Source organism: Mus caroli, chromosome 3 (assembly GCF_900094665.2).
Source record: "Mus caroli chromosome 3, CAROLI_EIJ_v1.1, whole genome shotgun sequence".
NCBI classification, from domain to species: Eukaryota; Metazoa; Chordata; class Mammalia; order Rodentia; family Muridae; genus Mus; species Mus caroli.
Genome location: NC_034572.1, coordinates 99,821,691 through 99,832,826, shown reverse-complemented (window position 1 = coordinate 99,832,826; position 11,136 = coordinate 99,821,691). Strand labels below are relative to the sequence as shown.

Sequence of the window (11,136 nt, the reverse complement as noted above, 5' to 3'; positions counted from 1 at the left end):
CCCTCTCCTGGGTCACGAGGATGAGAGCTTTAGAAGTGACTTTCCCTATGTATGCCTAGGCATTGGGGACCTATTAGGCACTCAACTAACAGCTGTCCCATGGTTGTATCCCTTCAAAATTCTCTTTCTGATTTTTTTTTCCCTTCCTCATTTCAATGTTGGCCTTAACTACCTTCTCAAAGGCAAGGCCCCAGTTCCTGTCTGCACACTATTTCCCCCCCCCCCCCCCCCCCCCCCCCCACGACCCTTTGAAGAACGGCTCCCTTAAATAGATTCCGGACACAGCGGGGAAGGCGGAGCCCAGGGCGGGGGGGCGGGGCCTGCGTGCTGCGTGCGTGCGCGTTCCGGAGGCGCCGCTGCCGCCGCTCCCGAGGCCGCTGCTCCTGCCGCCGCCGTGCAGAGCCCGAGCCCGAGCCGCGGCCGAGAGGAGGGAGGAGGAGGAGGTGGAGGAGGCGCCGGGCCGCTGGGTGAGTACCGGGTGCGAGTGAGGGGCGCGGACTGGCCGCACCTCGGTGGCCTATTCTTAGCCGTCCGCGAGCCCGGGGAGGCGGCCGGGGGCCCGGCGGGCGGGAGGGGCCGCGGCTGGAGGCCGGAGCCAGCCACGCCCGCGGACCGAGGCGGCCCGGCGGGGCCTGCGGGACCGGCCGCGAGGGGCGGGCCGCGAGATGGGACGCGTGTCCGCGCCCGCTCGGCTGTCGTCCCCGTGGACGGAGAGGTGCGGTGCCCTCCGCGCGGCCTTTGCCCCGGCCGCCGAGCGCTGACACCTCTGCGTCCCACTCCGCCGCCAGCCCGGTTCCCGCCCTCCTTGCCCTCTGTATTCTGCCGCTTGCCATGTGTTCGCCTTTGCAGCGTCGCTCTCGACTCTCTGATCTCTGCTGCTACCCCTGAATTTTGTCAGGAAAGAGGCCACGGTGTGATTCCGGTCTTCCGCCCACCGAGGGCGTGTGAGGAGTGTGGGGTGGTGGGATTGTGGCTTGTCTCCTTACTCAGAAAGTTAAGGGCAGTATCTTCTGCTGAGTTGTGTAATTGGCTGTTGTAAGGAGAAGAGCAAGGAAGGACAGTTGTGTCCCCCGCGTCCGCCCCCCTCCCCCCATCTGAGATTTCCTCACAGGATAGAAAACTAGAGTTTAGGGGACCTTTCATGCCTTGGAAAAAGAGCTACCGTTCAGAAACAGTGAGTGTATTGCCGTTGGGAAAGGAAAATCGTTTTGTCGCTGCTTTGAAGGAAGTACTGTGTAAGAAATGAAATAAAAGGGCAGGAGGTTAATGGGCCAAGCGGGACAGGTACCAACCGCTGTTGTCTGCTTCTTGGGTGGCTGAAGATACTGTTTTTATTAGAGTCAAAGTCAGAATTAACCAAGGTAGTTAGCCTTCAGAAGCGGGCGGTTAGAAGAGATGATGCTGGAAACAGGATTTGGAAACTTTCTTTGAGTTTCCTGTCAGCGTGTGTGGGGGTAGATATGCCTGTGAGTACTTTTTTCTTTTGATGTAATTGATTTCTGTAACACTTTGGTGTTACAGAAAGTAAGTACTAGATTAGGTCCCAGACTCTTTGCTGTCTTTATGCTCTTCTGTAACACTTTGTTTCAAAATTAAATGTACATTTTCGGATATTCTTTCTTAGTGTGGTGTTTCAGTGACTCTAGTTTAGTTCCTTGCTACTTCAGATTCTGTTATGATTGTGTTCGTTAGCAAGGATTATACCTATTCCAGCATTTGTCGAATGAGTTGAGTGGTCTGTTTACACATCTCTTATCTTTTTGAGAGAAATCTTTATGTTAAATGTTACATTCCACTTCCATTATAAAAAATGTCATTCTTAACCATTTCTAGAATATAGTGATGTATATGAACTCTTCCTTTGCCCAGGAAAACCAAAACAGACATTTATCCACAGAATTGTGTATTCAGCTTCTGGTCTCCTCTAAAGCCACCCATAGACACCGATCTTAAAAGTGAACTGAGATCCCGATATTATTCAGTTTCATATTAAAACTTTGCAAAAGTGCACACTTTTTGTGGCCTCGGGTGTGATCTTGCTTTCACCTTATAAATTCTGAGGATTTTGGAACAAGGTTTAAAATTGATTACAGTTTTATGAGGAAAAGTTCTCAGGAACCTCCCCCCCCCCCCCCCCCAATCTCCTGTGGCTCAGTGGTGTAACTGAGGAAGACCTTGAACTACTAACTCTCTTGCCTCTACCTTCAGAGTGCTTGGATCAGTATAGACTTCCCTGCCTGGTTTATGTAGTGTTGGGTTGAAACCCAGCTTCATGCAGGGAACTTTTAGCAGTCATTTTGTTTGTAGTATTGAGGAGCTAATCCAGAGCCTCAAGCATGGTTGGCAAGCACTTTGCCCCTGAGCTATAGCCCCAGCTCTAACCAGTAGCCATTTTTAACCAATACTCCCTAGTATATTTTGACCCCCTAAACTCATAATCATGACTAATCAGGCTTTTATTTGTATAATCTATGTTTTAGTAATATGAGCATTTGAAAATCAAAAAAAAATTTTTTCCCTCTTCCAAGCTTGTTCATATGTGTGGTCTTCTTGTAGTCTGTTGTGAAAATATGCAACATTCAGGGAGTACTTAATTGAATGTCTGCTGTGTGGATAAGGAGTTCTTGCTGTCATCCCTTCAGAAGGAGGAACAAGACCATAGCCAAGTAAATGTAGTGTCAGGTGTTAGAGCTGTGTGGAAGGGTGAGGACTGGTGAGGGGCTAGAGAACACTGTCAGGGAAGACCTGAAGGAAGTGAGGAGGGATGTGTGCTTCCTCGGATGCAAAAAGATGACAGGAAGAGCCTGCTAGGGCAAAGACCCTCCAGTGTATGTGACCCTTTGAGAACAGCTAGGAGGGCAGTGCGGTGTAAGAACAGTAAGCAGGGAGAGAAGAGGGCTTGAGATTAGAGAAGTAACGGGGCCTCTTACACTCAGTAATGGGATGTTTGGATTTTACATTGAATGAGATGGGGGAGCCCTTAGAGTAGAAGAGAGACCTTATCAGACCTAAGTTTATGAACATCCTTCTGACTTGTGTGGAAGTCAACTCAGGAAAGAGTAGGATCTAGGAATTTTTTTTTTTTTCTTTTCTTTTTTAATGTTCTGGGGATTGAACCCAAGTCCTTGAACTTGCTAGGCAAATGCCTAGTAGCCAAGTTACATCCTGCCCTATGTCTTCCTTTTTAACCTTTCAACCATGCTAAAATTGTCCATCTTCTTTCTGTTGGGCATGTAGGTATCTTCTCCTCCCCATAAAATAACAATGATGGTTCACAGTAGTCTAGACAACATTTTTTTCTTTTGGGATATTTCTTTGTGATTTATTTCTAAAAGGATCAGTATGTGAATAGACATATAGTTAGTTGGCCATCTAGTTTTAACAGCCGTGTTTTCTGAGTACAAGTTTCATGGCAATTTAGTTTTCATTGGGTGTTATTACCACAGACGATTGTTTTTTAGACAGGTTGAATTTAGCTCATCTTTGCTTTTCACAGAGTGCTAATTATTGGGAATATAGGGATGAATTAGAGGGCCTTTGCTCTTAGGGAACTTTTACATTCTTCTGTGTTTTATAATCTAATAGTGAAGTAACTGAGTCTTGACAGTGTTTTCTGTTACTGTGAACTTTGTGGGTACTTGATGGTCTTATTTAAAATAAGCTTCTAGTTGTTCATTCTGGCAGTTACTTCTTCTATAAGGAGTTTTTATTGTCCTCTGTAATTTGTTTATGTTTTGTATGATGTTTTTAGAATCTTATATGTTTGACAATAAATTTCATCAAGTAGTCCTTAGTTAAGAGCAGTTGAATTTTAAATTGTTGTAGTGCCTGTTATTTTGAAAATAGACTCCTGTTGTGTTATGTAAGGTCAGCTTTGAATCTTTGACATTTTATTTAGTTTTAAGAGGAGAATGATACCAGTTTATTTTTATAGAAAATTACACCACCAAGGCTTTGTTTCAGCATTTCTGGTTCTGGAATCTAGATGGCTTGATTTGATCTGAGCCAAAACTGTGCCATCTGTAAAGGGAGGGAGAACAGCTGAGTTCCCAGAAAGCACCTAGCACTGTGTAGCATGTACTAGAGGTTTCAGGGAGTGGCCGCAGAGCTCAGTGTACAAGGGTCTTGGCATCAGACAGCTCTCATTTCAGATGGTCAATAGCAATAACTTGTACAAAGCATTTATCTTACTATTCTGAAATGTTCTTTTTCAAATTAAGTTAATCACTTGTGAAAAGTTACAGCATATTCAAGTATTTTATGTTCATTTCAATGTTGTAGTGAAAACACTGCATTACTTAATATAGTTTTTATGTAGTAAATACTAGCATTAAATAGAAATATTTAAGCTTTTATATGTTAATGAGAGGAAGTCAAAGCATCCTTTGTGTATGCCTGTGTGTGTAGATATCACAAGTAGTAATTTTTATGTGCCTTTTAGAATTTCATATACTTAATTTACATTTTGAGTCTTTTGTAGTAGCAGTTATGGTTACACAGTGAGGGGTTTTGGCCTTCCTTCCCTGGGCACACAGTTTTGAGATGACTGGTTAATTTGTTTCAAAGTTAAATGATCCTAATGAGTATTAAACATATAAGGTTAGCTTTATTCATTATTATGTTCTGATCAGCCAAGCAGTTCAGCAAAGAACTGTGCCGTGCTCTCATTTCTTCTTGAAAGTAGGCCTTTCAGAGTGAGGGGTCCGATGTGCGCTCACACATGCACCAATATAAAAAGGGAAGTTGTGTGATTACTAACGTAAAACTAAAATAAGAAATGGTGTACTTTCATAAGAGGAATAAAAATAGTGCTTTTAGTATTATTTTCAGAAGTACCTGATGTACACCTGGGAAATTAGCTGTTTTATGAAATAAACTTTAGTTATTATACAAGTGAGTGACTTTTTAAAAGAATACTTAACTTACTTAGAGCATATCAATTTTCTGTAGATAAATCTGAAAGAATCTTTTTGTAAGTCACTCTAATTTTTGCCAGTTTTTTTTTTAAGCTTATTTAGTTCATATTGATAGGATGAACCAAACTTAAAATAAAGCATGTAAATCATATGTTTGATCTAAGGACATAATACAGTTTAGTCCTATTCCCTAAGAATATTAAAGTACAAATAACTGATAAAACCACTTTTGAATTAATTAACAACTTAAAGGGCCTCACTTTGAACTCAAAGGTTTATTATCAAGTGTGCTACTTATTATGGCCATCACATTTTTTATGTATATGTGTATTTTGCCTCCATATACACATGTATGCCTGGTTTCCAAGGAGGCCAGAAGAACACATCTGATCCGCAGGGCTGGAGTTGTAGCTGGTTGTGATCCACCATGTGGGTGCTAGGCATGGACCTGGGTCCTCTGGAGGAGTGGTCAGTCTTCTTAACCACTAAGCCCCTTAGTCCTGTTTTTATTTTCAGTGCTGGTTTATAACGACTTACTGTGCAAGTGAAAATATTTTTGCTCAGGATAAGATTGTGGTTTAGCTTTTAGAGGTGAAACTACAGAGGTACAAAGAATTAGGTGCTACTGTTGGACAGAGCCCTGATGGTGTTGATGCTGCCACAAGTGAATAGTAGGGGGTCTCTTAATGTAGACTGCCAGACATGTTGACTACAGAGCACATTCAGTCACTGTATTTTCAGTGATATTTTTAAATTCACTTATAAATACAATCATTTTGTTCCAGATAGATTGATGATCTAATGCAACATTAAGACAGCGAGTTCTATGTTAAGTCTTGCAGTGGTTGACATTTAGCACTAATTTTAGAATTTGATGTAGTTTATAATCTGCACAAATCTATTGGATGTGTTTGAAACTGTCCTTTCCGTTCACATGTAAAAGTATTGTATACTTTCATTAACCATTGATATTCATGTATACATTGACAACCATGTATACATTACATTCATGACCCATTGGTTCACTAACATTGAACCAATGTCTTAAGTATAAATTTATTTTATTTTATTTAACTTTATGTGTGTATGGGTGTTTTGCCTGTGTGTATTTCTGTGTACCAGATGAGTGTCTGGTTGAATAAGCCAGAAGAGGGTGTCACATCCCCTGGAACTAGAGTTATGATGGTCAGTGGCCGTTGCATGGGTGCTGGGAGCTGAACTCTAGTTCTCTGGAAGGGTACTAAGGATTCTTAAACTTTGAACACCTCTCCAGCCCCTTAAAGGTTTTTTACTACGCATATTTATGATCTCTGTTTTTATTATATGCATGCCATGATGCACGTGTGGATGTCAGAGGACAGCTTGTAGGAGTTGGATCTCTCCTTCCACCATGCACTTCTCAAGGATCAAAGTCCCAGCTGAGAAGGTTGGATGAGTCAAAATTAAACTCTTTGTTGGACACATGTAAATGTGTAGTATTTCATGTTTTCTTTTTCTTCTTTCTTTTTTTTTTAAACCAGTACTACTTTTTAGTACTTGACTGTCTGTTCATAAATATAGCAGCTTCATAAATACTATCTCTTAGTTGTCAAAAATGTAGTAAAATAAAAATTATAGATTGTGATGTAGCTCTACACACACACACACACACACACACACACACATACTGGAGTTGTTTCCTTGTTAAGCAATTGGTTTTAATTTTATGGGTTTTTTTTTTTTTTTTTTTGGCTTTTCGAGACAGGGTTTCTCTGTGTAGTCGTGGCTGTCCTGGAACTCACTCTGTAGCCCAGGCTGGCCTCGAANACTCTGTAGCCCAGGCTGGCCTCGAACTCAGAAATCCGCCTGCCTCTGCCTCCCGAGTGCTGGGATTAAAGGCGTGCGCCACCACGCCCGGCCTTAATTTTATGTTTAATGTCAAGGTTTGGCTTTTTTTTGTAGAACAGATTTTTAATATTTTTCCCACATAAATTAAAATAATCTTGTGTCACTAAAATACCTAGTTAGGATGGATGGATATGCAGATACACCAAATACACATATCAGGTTGTATTCTTAGTGAACTCTAGGAACTTGCCAGGTTTATTTTCAAATTTCTTCCTTCTCAGACCTAACTGACATACTTATAAGAAATAATAGTATATTTAGTTTGCAAAATGAGGATAGATATTCTGGTTTTCCTATTTTGCATGTGTGAGTTTGGATTAATTTGACATTCACTTTCATCAGTCATACATAGAAAATCTGCTTAAAGTCCATTAAATGATAGGCCTTGTGTAGCATCATAAATACTATTGAGTTTCACATAACATCCTTTATACAATCTAAAAGTAACCGTGGGCATAATAGAACCTGGCAACAAAACAAGACTGATGGGATTTTTGTCCTGAGAAACTGTAGTTCCTATTCCAACTAATCTGACACGCCCCCTCTCACCTTCCCCAGAGAGAGAGATTACACGTGGCAAGTTTTGAAAAGAATATAAGGGTAAAGAAGAAATCTACCATTTTTGATGGTCCCATTACACAGAGCAAACCACAGCAGGCTTTCAGTATGGATTTTTCCAGTTTTTCCTTTGTGTGTACAGACTTTTCTTTTTATAAAAGTTAGATTTGTGTCTTATACTATTTAGTTATTACTTTTCCTGTCTGTATGGACTGTTGGTCCTTTGGTTTAGAGCTTTAAGGTTGACTATTTATCATACTACTATTTTAAACAATGGAGAGACACTTTTGTACATTTATCATTGATTACATTTGTTTTTGTCTTTTCCTTCCTCCCTTTGCTTTAGGCTAGATTCCCAGAAATAGGATCTCAGGCTCAAAGGGTAGTTGCCCTGTATAAGTGTCTTGCTGCACCCTCGGTGGCATTGAGCAGGTTAGTTTTTACAGTTTTTGCCAGTGGGGTCAATCCATGCTAGAGACTTCATGGTAGTACCTCAGACTTCATATTATTAAGAATGTGGGACACTAAGAGTGGAAATTTTCAGTTCTTTTGAAAAAGTTGAAGTGAATTTCTTTTAAAATATTTTAGATGAAAGTGATCTGTTATAAAATAGACAGTGGCGTTGCAATCTGAGCATTGTGCATTTTATTCATTTTGTTTTTTTTTTTTTTGTTTTTTGTTTCTAAAATGATGAATATGAGAAAGTTTATTTTCTTGCAAAAAGGTGAAGGGGGTGGAGAGGGATGGTAGGAGGGAGAGACAGACATATTGTTCTGACTTAATAAACATTGTTTACTAGTGGCTCTGGAGTTAGGCAAGCCTAGTCCAGAACCTTGCTTCATCACTTATGAAGTCCATGTTATTAACTTGATGATTTGGTATTTCTAAACCTTAGTTTCTTATTTTTAAAGGATCATAACAATAGTACTACCTACATCATAAGTTTGTTGAAAAGGTTTGAAATAATTTGTAAGGCTGCTTGACTTATAATAGGCATTTAATAAAAAACAGCTAATTTGTTAATTATTTTGGCCAGTTTCAGAAGGGGGAGATACCTCACTTTTGTGACCTTGTTTACATGAACTAACAGAAACACAAATGAACTGTCGTATATAGTACTTAGGAGAGAGAGAGTGGTAGACTCTGTTTGTGTCAGGAATGGCATTTGAAAAGTCAGAAAGTTCAAAAGATGAAGAATGGGATATTGATTTAACAGAGGTATGCTCTGCAGAGATGTTTAGTTAATTGCACTGGCTGCTTTTGGAGAGGACCCGGGTTTGGTCCCCAACACCCACAATGCTTGTAATTCTAGTTCCAAGGCACCCAGTACCTTGTTCTGATCTCTGTGAATACTGCAGGCATATATGTGGGCAAAATACTCATATGCATAAAAATATCTTCCCTGGGTATAGTGGTTCATGCCTTTAATTAAGCCCAGCACATGGGAGGCAGAGGCAGGCAGATCTCTATGAATTTAAGACCAGCTTGGTCTAAATAGCTAGCCAAATAGTAATATTTTTGTTTTTCTAAAAAAATGTATAACTTGTGCAGAAATCTAATTTTCTCTAGTGTTGTGAAGTGATTAATTTAATTAGTTAATAGAGAATTCTTAGTTTTATACGTTGTAGTCTGGAAATATTGTAAAACTGTTCGTAGTAAGGTGAAATTCTTTTTCATGGGTTAAATTTTTTTATTATTTTATTTTATATGTATGGGTGTTTTATCTTTGTGTATGTCTGTGTCAGAGAGAATTAGATCCTTTAGAACTGGAGTATGTATAGCTTTAAGCTGCCATGTGGGTGCTGGGACTTGAACTCACATCCCATCTTAACTGCTGAAACATCTCTCAACTCAGCCCACTCCATTTTTTACATTCGGTGTAAATGGTCCTAGACCTGGGAAGCATCAGTGAAGCGAGCAGAGGAGGTACACTACTACGGCAGCCTGGAAGTCAAGGCAGTGAGATGGAGAGCAGCTCCCGCACGGGACGCTGACCTTCAGAGGAAGCATGTAAGCATTCCCAGTCTTGCTGTTGCAAGTTTTCTCTTGGTCTGTTTTTAAATGAGCTTTCAGACCCAGTTTTAGTCATTCTAGTACCCGACTCTAGTACTTTCCACTTGGCTGAAAAACCAGTATGCAAAGTTGATCTGATTTTTGATATCAATCTGAAAATAATTCATATGAACTCTGAGTTAGGTGCTCAGTATTATACAGTTGAAAACCAAACAACTCTCTTTTAGTTTTAAGATGTTTATATTTTGCCAGACATGGTGGCACATGCCTTTAATCCCAGCACTTGAGAGGCAGAGGCAGGTGAATTTCTGAGTTCCAGGACAGCCTGGTCTACAGAGTGAGTTCCAGGACAGCCAGAGCTGCATAGAGAACCGTGTTGCGAAACAAAACAAAACAAAACAAAACAAAACAAAAAGTTTATATTTTTAAACCAGTTCTCATTTCTTTCTAAATGTTTTTTTTTTTCCTCCAAATAATGTCTAAATTCAGAAATGAAATCTTTAAGATGCTAGGAATTAAAATCCTGGCCTGCATGTGGCCAGGCAAGTACTTTACCACTAAGCTCCAGATTTAGTCCCTTGTTAAGGTTTGTTCAGCTACCATTTTAGGGTATATTATTAAAATTACTCAATTAAAACCTTTTTTGTTTTAGTTTTAAGAGGTAGGGTCGTAATATGTTGCCTAAGCTACCCCCAAATTCCTGGACTCAGGTGAGTCTACTGCACTGTGCCAGTCTCAGCAGCTGGTTTGGCTTATTCGTCCATTTTTACATGAGGTGACTTAAAGTGTGTGAGACTCTAACCTTTATGCCACAGTTTTGAAGCCAGTGAGGCTGGTAGGGAACAAATCACATAGGACTGTGGAATGGTTTGGATTCTGTGATAAATAGAAAGGGAAGGCACACTGCTCATCACTTCCTGTGTGGATAGGTATATGGAACACTTGGGTCTGAGGACAGTGTTACTAAGAATACTAGCTAAAAACAAATCTGCAGGGTAAACAGCAGTTTCTTGTCTGTTAATCTCCACCCCCCATCTCTCTTACTGTGGTGTGTGTGTGTGTGTGTGTTTACGAATTATGGGCACTGGCATAAACCATGGCTCCTGTGTGGAGGTGGAGATTAGAGGACTACCTTTGGTGTTAGGCCTTACTTTCCACCTTGTTTTGAGATGGAGTTCTCTTGTTTGCTATGTATGTCAAGATAGCTGGCCTGTCCTTTGAGTTTGAGTTCTCCTCTCTCCTCCATAGGTGTCCTGGGATTGATTACAGAGACACCTTTCCCAGTCCAGCTTTATGTGGGTTTTTGAGGTTTAACATAGGTCCTCTCACCTGCCCAACTGAGCCCTCCCCCCATATCACTTTTTAAAAACAAATTTTTAAATACAGCATTACTGTTTTCTCCAGGAATCTACAGAATCAGAATAAATTACTTTTAGTATTGCAAAAAGCCTAATAAAATTGTATAATTTTGGTATGGTAGTGCACACCTTTAATTTCAGCCCTTGGGAGGCCAATTCAGGAGGATCTGAATTTAGAGTCATCCTACTCTACACATTGAGTTCTATGCCAGCCAGGGCTACCTAGCTACACAGCAGAAATCCTGTCTAAAATGAAAGAACTCCCCCTGCCAGTGTGTGTGTGTGTGTGTGTGTGTGTGTGTGTGTCAATAGAAGTATGTACACAAACTATTGCCTATCTTTGTTTTTTAACTGGTAACATGTAGACTCAACTCTTTGGGCCTGGTTTCTATCACTCATTAACT

At 40.6% G+C, this 11,136-nt stretch overlaps 1 protein-coding gene across 4 annotated transcripts in view; it reads left to right on the top strand.

Moving 5' to 3' along the window:
• Positions 1–324: 324 nt before the first annotated feature.
• Rap1a (RAP1A, member of RAS oncogene family) overlaps positions 325–11,136 on the top strand; it is a 77,453-nt gene continuing 66,641 nt past the window's right edge. Inside the window, exon 1 of one of the 4 annotated variants that reach the window (XM_021157561.2) lies at positions 325–467. The gene's annotated coding sequence lies outside the window, so the exon portion shown is untranslated. Of the gene's footprint in view, positions 468–753; positions 912–1,155; positions 1,175–7,644; positions 7,794–11,136 lie in introns of those variants that run through there. The other 3 variants (XM_029474954.1, XM_029474956.1, XM_029474952.1) reach the window with 3 other exon arrangements.